Below are 11856 nucleotides of genomic sequence, written 5' to 3' on the forward strand. Positions count from 1 at the left end.
CCAAGTAAGAGGAACTGCCCCAAAAGACATCCAGGCGGCCGTTAGTGACTTAATCCCTTCGGCCAAAGGGCTGAGCTGTATACCCAAGAACTTACCTGTAAGGACCAGGCTAACGATGCCTGGCATAAGGCAGAGCTCAGACTTGGAATCAAAAAGAGATTCCTTTAAGGGATGTAGGACAGTAGTCTAGACCTTGGCTTGTCAACAGGGGGTTTACCTACTGCTTGTGTGACCTCACTCGAAGGACTGGCAGGGTAGGTCACCAGCACCCTGTTCAGAAGTATCTAAGTGATACATAAGTCGAATGTGGCCTAAGGTTCCAGTGCCGAACATCTCAAGAAAGGCTACAAAGCTAAATGCGTGATCCCCACCATACAGGTGTTACGTCCTCGGACGTACATTTATTATTTGTATTCATTTTTGTGTTCATGTTTGACATCTTTGTTGTATTGCGTGCAATACATTGTACGCAGTTTCTCTCCCTCTCTTTTTCGCGTTTGAATGCTAGGAAGCAGAGCAGTGTTGAAGAGCTTCTGGTTGAGAGCGCGTGCTGAAGCTCCATCGTCGTTGTCCTCTGTCTCCTGCCCCAGACAACTCTTTTCTCTTTTTTTTTTTGAGTGTACATTGTTGCGAATAACGTTATTGTGGAAGCACGGTTGAACTGTTGTGTGAGTAAGTTGTGCCACGGAGCTCTCGCTTCCATGCGGTTATATTGAATATAATTTGTTTCCCCTGTAACTTGCAACTAATACCTTTCAGTCTGTAAACAGTTATTCGTTGTTTATTTTGTTCATTCGTTATTTGTAAATAGTCTTTCGTTCACTCTTGAAGCAAGTAGGTTGGGGATTGCCATTTTTTGGTGTGAACTTTTTCTCCTGCTTTTGACTAGTAAGGAGTCAGGGAAGGCTGCTCCTGTATTTCTTTTGAGAATTTTGTTTTGATAGGTAATTTAGTTCTAAACCCTTAGCTAGTTTGCCTTTTGTTTGTTTTTTTGGCCTTGATCCCCTTCCGAAGAGATATGCTTCCAATTCTTTGCTTTATGTTATAATAAACTTTTTGTGAAAACTTATAAAAATCGCTATGTCATGGTCATTGTGAGCTGGGACAGGAGAAAGGGGTGTTGTCATTCCCAAAATTATACCTTTTTATTTTCCTTGTCATCAGCCTTTCCAACCTAGACTGGTGAGGTCGTGACACAGGATTTCAGAAAGAACACAAGAAGCGTTCTTACCACAACATGGATATTAGAATGTGTCCGGTAAGCCTGGACACTGAAATACCGTTCAAGAAGAGGCTCTGGGAAGCAGAGAACACAAATCCCAAAAGAGAGGTTCTGAGCCCTCAGGGAGCAGAATCGTGCTCAAAGCGACCCTTCTGCAGAAAAGGGGAGCACTACAAAGCTCAGTATGAGCGGCCTGAATGGGATGCCCCGGAGCAGAGGAGATAAAATTCTCAGGAGAAGAGAAATCTGGTTGCTCAACAGGGTATAGCATGCTTATAGAAGACCCTCATCTTTGAGAGGAGCAAAGAAAGCTGACTTACATCATCCCACCAGGGGCTACCACCTGGAAAAGCCAGACCCATAGGGAGCTGAGGTCCTTCTCTTGGCATAGAGAGGAACTTATAAGCTCCAATTGAGAGTGACATGCTCACAGAAGACCCTCAGTGAGGGGAGCCTTTGTCAAGCTCATGCAATGTCAGGAGAGACATCACTGGGGCAGGGAAAAACTGCTGTCTACAGAGCTTTCAGAAGGCCCTAATGGGTCAGATCAGCTTCCACACACACAAGTGGCGAAAGGCAAAACACATCGGGCGGCAGCAAGCGGCCGATTTATCCGATGAGATTATAATGACAGCTCAATCTTTAGTAAGCAAGGCGAGCATTTAGCAGCCACAGGGTAGATACCTCGCCAACAGAGTGGAGGACCTGTACATTCTACTAGGAACGGTGTGCTTAAATGGCCCTATTTATAGAGGGAAGCACTGCCATGCTCATCTCCTAACAGGAGGGATACAAGGGCAGAAACAAGGTCTACTGACCTGTACTGCCGATATTATAAAGCTCCAGAAAGCCTTGGATACCCAAATGGGATAGTACAGCTTCCGTACGCACTAATGTGACAGAAGCAGAGACGCACTGGGTGGCAGCAAGCGGCCGACTATCCAATGTGACAACGATGGGTTTTTACGCACAGCAGCTGTAGGGTAGGTACCTAACCTACTAAGAGAGAGGGACCTAGCCCCTCTGCCCAAAAACGGCTTGATTAAATGACCCTGCGTTAGCAGGGGAAGCACAGCCCTGCTCATCTCATGTCAGAAAAGACATCATAAAGGTAGAGAAGAGGTCTAATGACCTAGGCTGCTGATTCTATGAAGCTCCAGGAGGCAAAGGCCTCAAACACCCAAATAGGGTGGTACATCTTCCATATACACGTAATGTGATGGGAGAAATAACACATCAGGTGGCAGCAAGCGGACGATTATCCGATGAGGTCATCATGGAGCATCAGCAGCCTTAGGGAAGGTACCTGACCCCCCAAGAGGGGGAGAATCTACCCACATGAGTAAATTGGACAATCTGTTTTTTATTTGTTTGTTTGTTTTTTGTTTGTTTGTTGTTGTTGTTGTTGTTTTGTTTTTTGTTTTTTATTTTCTTAATGTGTGAGCAGATTGTACACATAGAGAGCGTATAGTTCCCGATATAATGTGATGTACTGGAAACTGCTGTGCATGATTGCAGAAAGTGGTCTTGTTTTACCTGTTGTGTGACCAGAAATCTGTTTGTTTGTTTGAATGTATATGTCTGACAAGTATATGAAAGTATGCAGATCTTTTCTCTGGAAAGTCCATTGTCTAGGTAAACCACCAAAAGTATGAAAACATACAGGTCTGACACTTTCAGAATTGTGCAGGTCTTTTCTCTGTCTTGGTAAACCACCACCTGTCTCATAAGCAGGACAATGCAGTGTCAGTGCATAGCACTGAACTCAAGACTTTTAAAGATAAATACAGCCTGTTATCTTTTATCACAATATCACAAAAAGTGAATACAGGTACTTTAAGCATTAAGATATTTACATTTTTTACATTCATTTTTGATAATTCCATTTTTGACAACAGGTGCTTCTACAGAAAAAATCTAACATTTACAGACGTGTAATAGCTGTGAATTTCTTTCCTTAATTTTAAAAAAGTTAAAGGTTCTGCATAACATTATTTTACAATATTAGCATATGAGTTGTGTCTCTCAGCTCTGTTGTTGATGGTGATGACCTAATCACAGCTGTTTAGGAAACAGTCATGGTACAGCATCAGCTTTTGCCAAAGATAGATTGCATTTTATAAAATGGATAGTTCCGATCCTTGATTCTGATTGTTTGAGCCGCTTTCGAAGCTGTTGTAAATTACTTTACAAACATACACCTTCGTTTACGTCTGTGTGTTGTTTGGCAACTATTTTGATGCAACCACAACCGTTTCTGAGGAACAACATTGTTTCGTGGAAGAATGTTTTCATTAATGTCATTATACTTAATTATACTGCCTACGTGCCTAACAACGCCTCCTTAGCTGTTATAAATTCACTGTAAACCATGGCTTCTTGGGGCTTATTGCTTTAGTTCATTTTAGTTTAGTTAGGACATCATGTAAACAAAGTAAGTGATCGTTACAACATGTTACAAGTCCTAAGTCATGGGACATGAGAAAATTAAAAGTCAGGAGAAATAGAGACGTGACTCAGGTTAACCACCTCTCCATCATCACTTGACAACGTCTTTATTAATACATATCGGTAGCTCTTATTAATGTGAAAACTATTTTCTCTTAGAATAAAAGCATTTTTACAAATATAGTCTGTAACTTCAGTACAATTCACACTTCACTGTATTTGCGGTTATTAAATGTGGGGGGACTATATATATATATATATATATATGTATATATAATTTTTGTCCCTGTAGTCTTTTCAAAGTCCATTTTAAACAAGAAACTGACATGGAAGGCTCAAATACAGAACCAGATCAAATAAATAAATTTGTTTAAAAAAAAAAAAAAAAAAAACTACTACTACTACTGACTTTTTTTTTTTTTTTTTTTTTTTTTTTTTTTTTTTTAAGGTCAGTGGTTATGGAAATTTGCTTCTTCATTACTCTTCATGAAGTATTACCTCAATGCAGTACACAATATCACAGTATTACAGTTAAGGGAACACAAGTGAATTTTTAACAATTTCACTACTTAAAGCATTAAGCAAGTTATCTACATATTTTATATATTTATTTTTGATATTTAAGATATTTACAATGAGCACCTGCAGGGGTTTTTGTTTTTTGGTTTGCTTTTTTCTTTCAGTAAATAACTAAATAAAAATTGATCACTGGATTTGATTCATACTAGGTCTCAGAAAGCATTTTTACAGAACAAACCCTACCAAATCTAACATTCACAGATATTTACATACTGTATGTTTAATGCAGCATCCATACGGAGGTGGATTGTAAATTAAATGTACAGTATGTTATATCCTGTAGGGACTGCAGTCACACCAGTAAATAAGTATATGTATTTGTGCGTGTGTGTTTTTGTTTTTGTTTTAGATTTGTGTGTGTGTGTGTGTGTGTGTGTGTACATGCTTGTTACTTTGTAAGGGGAAAAAATCACATAAACGTAATGAAGGGTGGGGCCAGAGAACTTTTGATAAATGTTGTGGTACTTGCTTTACATTTTATTAGGAATCTGACAGTTGAGGAAACAGCAGTCAGGTCACAGAACAGAAGATAAGCATGAAGTTTAACACAGCTTTGAGTGTTGCCGGAGCCATACTTCTCAACATAGCAGGTAAAATCTTTAAAACGATATTTAAGTTTAATTGTGTTTCTTTTTATCGTTTAATAACTGAGACCCTCTGTAAACACATGTACAACACACTTGACTGAATTTGTTTCTTATGTGATTGTAAGATTGATTAAATGCTTGAAAATGGTTTTGAATATAAAATATAAAGGATGCATTTTTATTAATTTCTTTAAATTTATATATTCCCTTTTTTATTTATTTATTTATTATTTTATTTTATTTTATTTTATTTTATTTTATTTTATTTTATTTTATTTTTATTTTTATTTTTTTGTAGATTCATTTTTGCCTTTATTATTAAAGGACAGTATAATGATGACAGTAAGTGAAGGGGAAGAGAAAGGGGGGTTGGATTTGAATTCGGGACACCTGTCACCTGTCACTATCACCTGTATTTTAACGATTGTAAGTAGGTATAGTGCATATTATAATTACCGTCATATTTGATATTTTAATAATAAATATTATATTTAAAATTAAGCTATAAACTGCTTATAGCAAGGTTTTTTTTTCATAGGTTGATTGCTAAATTGCTGTATGTCTAAAAACAACTCGCCTTTTTCTATAGCATATTTATGTTATTGTTCCTCAATGCAGAGGTAGGACTATAGGCGAGACTATAGAACAGGGATCACCGGACCCAGTCCTGGAGGGCAGGTGTCCCTGCGGAGTTTATAGCTCCAACCCTAATCAAACACACCTGAACCAGCTAATCAAAATGTCTTTAGGTATACTTGAAACTTCCAGGCAGGTGTGCTGAGGAAAGTTGGAGGTAAACCCTGCAGGACACCAGCCCTCCAGGAACATGTTTGGTGACCCCTGCTGTAGAATATCATTAGCCACTATAGGGAAATAACAAAAAAAATGACAATGTGCAGTAAAACTGTTTGCACTACAAACCACTGTGTTCACAATACATTAAAATAATATGGTAAGACACACCCATTTGTAATATCAAGTAGGAAAATGAGCGGTTTCGTACAGCTGAAATTAGCTAGACACAGATGAGGCTGAAAGCCAGACCTGTAAAATTTACTAATGGCCGTGCCCACCCTTATGGAAAAAAATAAGGTGGATAGCAGAAACTCAGTTCAGCTATCCACAAGTTTCCCATGCCCTATGAGGCCTTGCGTCAAAAGTGGGAGCGTCTTCCGGTTCAAAGTAAAGAAGTAAACAAGCCTCGTGTAGCACTGACATTTTCCTCTGACTGTTTCTGGAAAAGTCTTAGTGTGGTGAAAACAGCGCGATCTGGTGGTTAGTAAAAAATAAAGCAGCCAAAAGATGAAATATTCACCACACATTCAGGGTTGCCAACTCTGGCATTTGGCATGAGACACACGCATTAAGGCTCTGTCTCACGCTCTACTCTACTATAGTAAAACCATGGTTAACTTTTGTAAAGGTGTTTATCAGTCAAACTCATTTAAAACTGTACATTCATCAGGTATGAAATATGATCAGTAAAAGAAAAATACAATTCATGAGAATGCAGCAGGTTAGTGGGGAAATATATTTATTTATTATTCAGAATGCGCATACGAAGGGAAATATAGTAATCTTTCAGCAGGGTAAATATGATTTTTTTTTTTTTTTTTTTTTAAGAAATGCCAGCCCTAAAATGTAGTAATAATCTGCATTCTCATGATAAACTGTCTGTATGTAGGTGTGCTGAACACTAACCGGAAACTACCGAGCTGTAACAAGTAGAACACGGAGTTAGTTGTGCAAGTAGTCCATTAGCACACAAAAGCCGATTCTCAATATGCGTTCTTGTCTGTACTTGTGTTCTTGTGGACTTGTGAAACGTCATCAGTCGTCGCCCAAGTACTGTTCCAATTCAAAGTTCATATCTAGCCAAGCTCCGCCCCTTTTATCAAGGATGCATCAAAAGGAGACTTGTGCGAACTTGAGGCAGCTATGTATCCCAGAAAGCATTTCGCACCAATCAGCGAGCATTAATGGCGGAGGCAAAAACCCGCATAATTTTCAAAATATTACTGTTATTGTGTCATGAAATGTAGCTTTAAGAGTATTTCAGGCGAGAATGTCGTTGTTTAAAACTCAAATCTGCGGTTTATTTACAAAGACCGCAGTATGTAAATATATTAAATGAAAACAGAATAAAAGTAAATATGTGCAAGTATGTTTTCATACAGACTGTTAACTATAGCAATTAACCCAGAAGTATTTCCTGTATAAGATGCAGTTATTCTGTAGCAGGGTGTCAGAAACACTGTCAGTGTGTGATAACACAATGTATGCCTGCTGCAGTATTTAATACTGCTAATTCACATACACACAAACTGACCTGATTTAGACAAGGTTGTGTTGTGAGAAGAGTGAAGGATCCAGAGGCGAAGGCCGGGAAAAGCAAACAGAAGTCTTTATTCGTTCTTGGCAACGATAGTAATAATATTAACACAGGCTGTCTGCCGTCTACTTCCACTTCTGTAGCGCAGAACAGGGAAAATACAGGAACAAAAAGTCACAGTCTCAGCTGGAGCGCGCAGACTCCGGCAGCGCAGCAAGGAGGGATTCCTCAGCAGGTACGAGTAAGCCAGCGGTGGGAGTCCCGGGAATGATGAGGCGCCGAAGGCGCAAAACGGGATGACTGGGCAGACAAAGAAGACTCTAGACAGTTACTTGCAATACAACAGGACCGGACAATAAACACGAGAGGACTAGACTTGACTTGACACGACTAAACTTATCTTGCAACAGGTAGAGGGTCTCAGAGAGACGACGTTCAGACATATAGAGTAATAATCTGGCAGTAAAGCCCAGAAACAAATAGGTAGAAATAGAGAGGGTAATCAGGGCATAGTGGGGATCAGGTGCCGTAGCAATCAGCGCGAACCCAGATTGCGATAGCCGACAGCTGGGGGAGAGAGAGGGAGGGAGAGATGACATAGAAAGAAGAGGCTAGATGACGAGAGTCAAACCCGGCTCGTAACAGTACCCCTCCCCCGAGGAGCGCCTCCGGGCATTCCCAAGGCCGAGGACTGACGCGAGCGAAGGAAACCATCGATGAGCGAGCGGTCCAGGATGTCCCGGGCCGGAATCCAGCTTCTCTCCTCCGGACCGTATCCCTCCCAATCGACCAAATACTGAAAGCCCCTTCCCCGAGGGCGGACAGCCAACAACTTCTTGACCTTAAAGACAGAGGGGTTCTCGACAATGACAGGGGGGTAGGGAGGGGAAGGACGGGAGGGAGGGCAGATGACAGGTTTGATACAAGAGACGTGGAAAACTGGGTGAACTTGACGTAAATAATTGGGAAGTCTTAGACGTACCGCTACCGGATTGAGGACCTTGACAATAGAAAATGGACCGATAAACTTGGGTGCAAGTTTGCGCGACGGCGGTTGAAGAGGCAAATTACGAGTGGACAACCAGACTCTCTGACCACAGACATAACGAGGGGCTCGGGAACGGTGGTGGTTGGCGGCACGGCGAGTGCGCTTTCTAGTTTGACATAAAGCCTGCCACACCTTCCTTCAAGTACGTCGACAACGACTGATTAGGGCTTGGACGGAGGGTACGGAAGCCTCTACCTCCTGAGAGGAGAACACCGGAGGTTGATAACCGAGACACGCATGAAAGGGGGAGAGGCCAGTAGCGGATGATGGCAAGGAGTTATAAGCATATTCGGCCCATCGAAGATTCTTGCACCAAGAGGCGGGGTTATGGGCTGCAAGAGTACGGAGCAGGTGCCCGAGAATTTGATTGACGCGTTCGGCTTGACCATTAGTTTGTGGGTGAAAGCCTGACGACAGACTGACCGTAGCCCCAATCTGTCGGCAGAATTCCCTCCAAAATTGGGAGATAAATTGTGGACCTCTGTCAGAGACAATATCGGAGGGTAAACCGTGAATCTTAAAGACGTGGTCAAAAACCGTAAGAGCGGTCTCTTTAGCAGACGGGAGTTTAGGTAGAGGAATAAAATGGGCTGCTTTCGAGAAGCGGTCAATAACGGTAAGAATTACCGTATTGCCTGCCGAGGACGGCAGCCCTGAGACGAAATCTAGCGCAACGTGCGACCACGGACGGGACGGAATGGGTAGGGGGCGAAGCAGACCGGCAGGAGGAGAATTACTAGACTTAGACTGAGCACAGACTGGACACGAGGCAACATAGCGGCGTACATCACGGACGATGGCAGGCCACCAAAAACGTTGGCGGACTGAGGTCAGGGTACCCCTAACTCCGGGGTGAACGGCTAACCGAGAAGCATGACTCCAACGAAGTACCGCTGAACGCACAGACTCGGGAACGAATAACTTGCCCTCCGGGCAATCGCGAGGGATAGTGACGTGAGAGAGAGCTCTTTTGACCTGTTGCTTGATTCCCCAGACCACTGCCCCAACCACACGGCCCTTAGGCAGGATAGACTCTAAGGGTGGGGGGTCATCTGGTGATTCGAACTGACGGGAGAGCGTGTCGGGTTTAGTGTTCTTGGAACCGGGTCTAAAAGAAATAGTAAAATTGAACCGGTCAAAAAATAAGGCCCAGCGTGCCTGTCTGGCGTTTAATCTCTTCGCCGAGCGGATATAGGCGAGGTTGCGATGATCTGTCCAGACTAAGAATGGGAGAGCCGCACCTTCAAGCCAGTGTCGCCATTCACCGAGTGCTAAACGGATGGCCAGGAGTTTGCGGTTGCCAACATCATAATTGCGCTCGGCTGGCGAGAGACGATGGGAGAAAAATGCGCACGGATGAATCCGGTTGTCCAGCGGAGAACGTTGGGACAACACGGCGCCCACACCGACATTCGACGCGTCGACTTCGACAATAAACTGACGTGTGGTGTCGGGGGTAATCAAGATAGGTGCGGAGGAGAATAATTTCTTAAGCTTATCGAAAGCCTCCTGGGCCGACTCGGACCAGACAAAACGAGTCTGAGTAGAGGTGAGGGCAGTCAGGGGTGCGGCTACTTGACTGAAGTTTCGTATAAAGCGCCGGTAAAAGTTTGCAAATCCCAGAAATCTCTGGAGGGCAGTACAGGAATCAGGAATGGGCCAATCGATCACGGCACGCACCTTCGCTAAATCCATACTAATGCCATCGGCAGACACGACATGGCACAAAAAAGTTAACGACTTGACATGAAAGACACATTTCTCGGCCTTTACAAAGAGGCGATTCTCCAGCAGACGTTGTAATACACGACGCACATGCTGGACATGATCAGAGACGGAAGGCGAGAAAATCAGTATGTCGTCCAAATAGACAAAGACGAAAATATTAAGCATATCCCTCAGGACATCATTTACGAGCGCTTGAAAGACAGAGGGCGCGTTAGCCAAACCGAAGGGAAGAACCCGGTATTCAAAGTGACCGAGCGGGGTATTGAAAGCCATTTTCCATTCGTCTCCCTCCTTTATGCGTACTAGATTATGCGTACTAGAAGCGTTACGGAGGTCTAGCTTAGTAAAGATCTTTGCTCCCTGCAAAATCTCAAAGGCTGACGACATAAGTGGCAATGGGTAACGGTTCTTGACAGTTATGTCGTTCAAGCCCCGATAATCAATGCAGGGACGCAAAGAGCCATCCTTGGTTATTCCTGACATGACTATGAAATCATTTACCTGGGATTTTGGCTAAAATCCATAAAAATCATTCATGTGAAGATTTTATCTCATTTTCATGACAGTATGTGCCTGTGCTGATGTAACAGGCAAACCAGTTCAGCTTCGCCCCGATTCTTGTTTACTTACTTTGTTTTTGTCTACCCACACAGGTTCCCTCTGCCAGTTAGATGGTAAGTTGTCATAATGACCATAAACCTCTGAATGTTACTGTTTTTTAACGGAATTCTCAAATCATCCTTTCTTTCATCAGTGTGTGGTAAAGCCCCCCTCAATAACAAGATTGCTGGAGGAGAAGATGCAACAGCAGGAGCTTGGCTGTGACAAGTCAGCATTCGTATTGCCCGTAATGGAAAAAGGATGTACTGCGGTGGGAGTCTGATCAGTAAAGACTGGGTTTTGTCTGCAGCACCCTGCTTCGAAGGGTATGTTGAAATCTTAAATAAAGCTTAAAATACAATTGTAGATTGATTATAGTGGAATTAAATCAGACTTTCTTTATTTACAGCTTCAGTGCATCTGACGTTGTGATGTACTTTGGGCGTCAGAGCCAATGGGGCTTAAACCCTAATGAGATAAACAGAACAGCGAGAGGTATCATCATTCATCAAAACTATAACGATACTCTGTTCAACAATGACATAGCACTGGTCCAGCTCTCATCGTCTGTGACTTTTTCTAATTACATTAGGCCAGTCTGTCTGGCAGCTGCTGGTAGTAAATTAGCTGGAGGTACAGAGAGCTGGATCACTGGATGGGGAACACTACAGCCTGGAGGTGAGTGAAGATGTACTTGCCAATTAACTAAATACAAGCAATACTGTAAACCTTACTTACAATACTGTAATGTTTTTTTGACTTGTGTCACAGACCAGTTTGCTAAAATACTGCAGGAGGTGATGATACCAATTGTGAACAACAGTGACTGTAATAATGCCTATGGAGCACTTATTACATGCAATATGATTTGTGCTGGAAAGGGAGGGAAAAGTTCATGTCAGGTACAACAGCAGTCATTCACTGTACAGTTCACTCAGAAATGAAAATGTACTCACTCTCAGGCCATCCAAGATATAGGTGACTTTTTTCTTTTCAGTAAAACAGTTTTCAGGTTGTTCATAAAATGCAAGTCCATGGCTACCATCACTGAAGGTCAAATTAATATGACTGGTCTGTGCTAATAATGTTGCAAACAATGATCAGTTCACGTCCTTAGACCTCAGTATATCGTCAGGAGCCACAGGTATTCATTTTCCCTCATGAAAATTAACCATGGTTTTACTACAAATAAAACCAAAAAACCATGGTTACTATAGTTAAACCATGGTAACCACAAACTAACCATGGTTTTGCTACACTAACCATAAATTAACAATGGTATTTGTAGTAAAACTGTGGTTATCCAAATGGT

The 11856-nt window shown here is 42.2% G+C and overlaps 1 pseudogene; it reads left to right on the top strand.

The window, feature by feature from the left end:
- The first annotated feature begins 10339 nt into the window (after window positions 1-10339).
- On the top strand, window positions 10340-11488 carry LOC127158563 (testisin-like; annotated as a pseudogene).
- The last annotated feature ends 368 nt before the right edge of the window (window positions 11489-11856 follow it).

This window comes from Labeo rohita, unplaced genomic scaffold (genome assembly GCF_022985175.1).
Source record: "Labeo rohita strain BAU-BD-2019 unplaced genomic scaffold, IGBB_LRoh.1.0 scaffold_157, whole genome shotgun sequence".
NCBI lineage: Eukaryota > Metazoa > Chordata > Actinopteri > Cypriniformes > Cyprinidae > Labeo > Labeo rohita.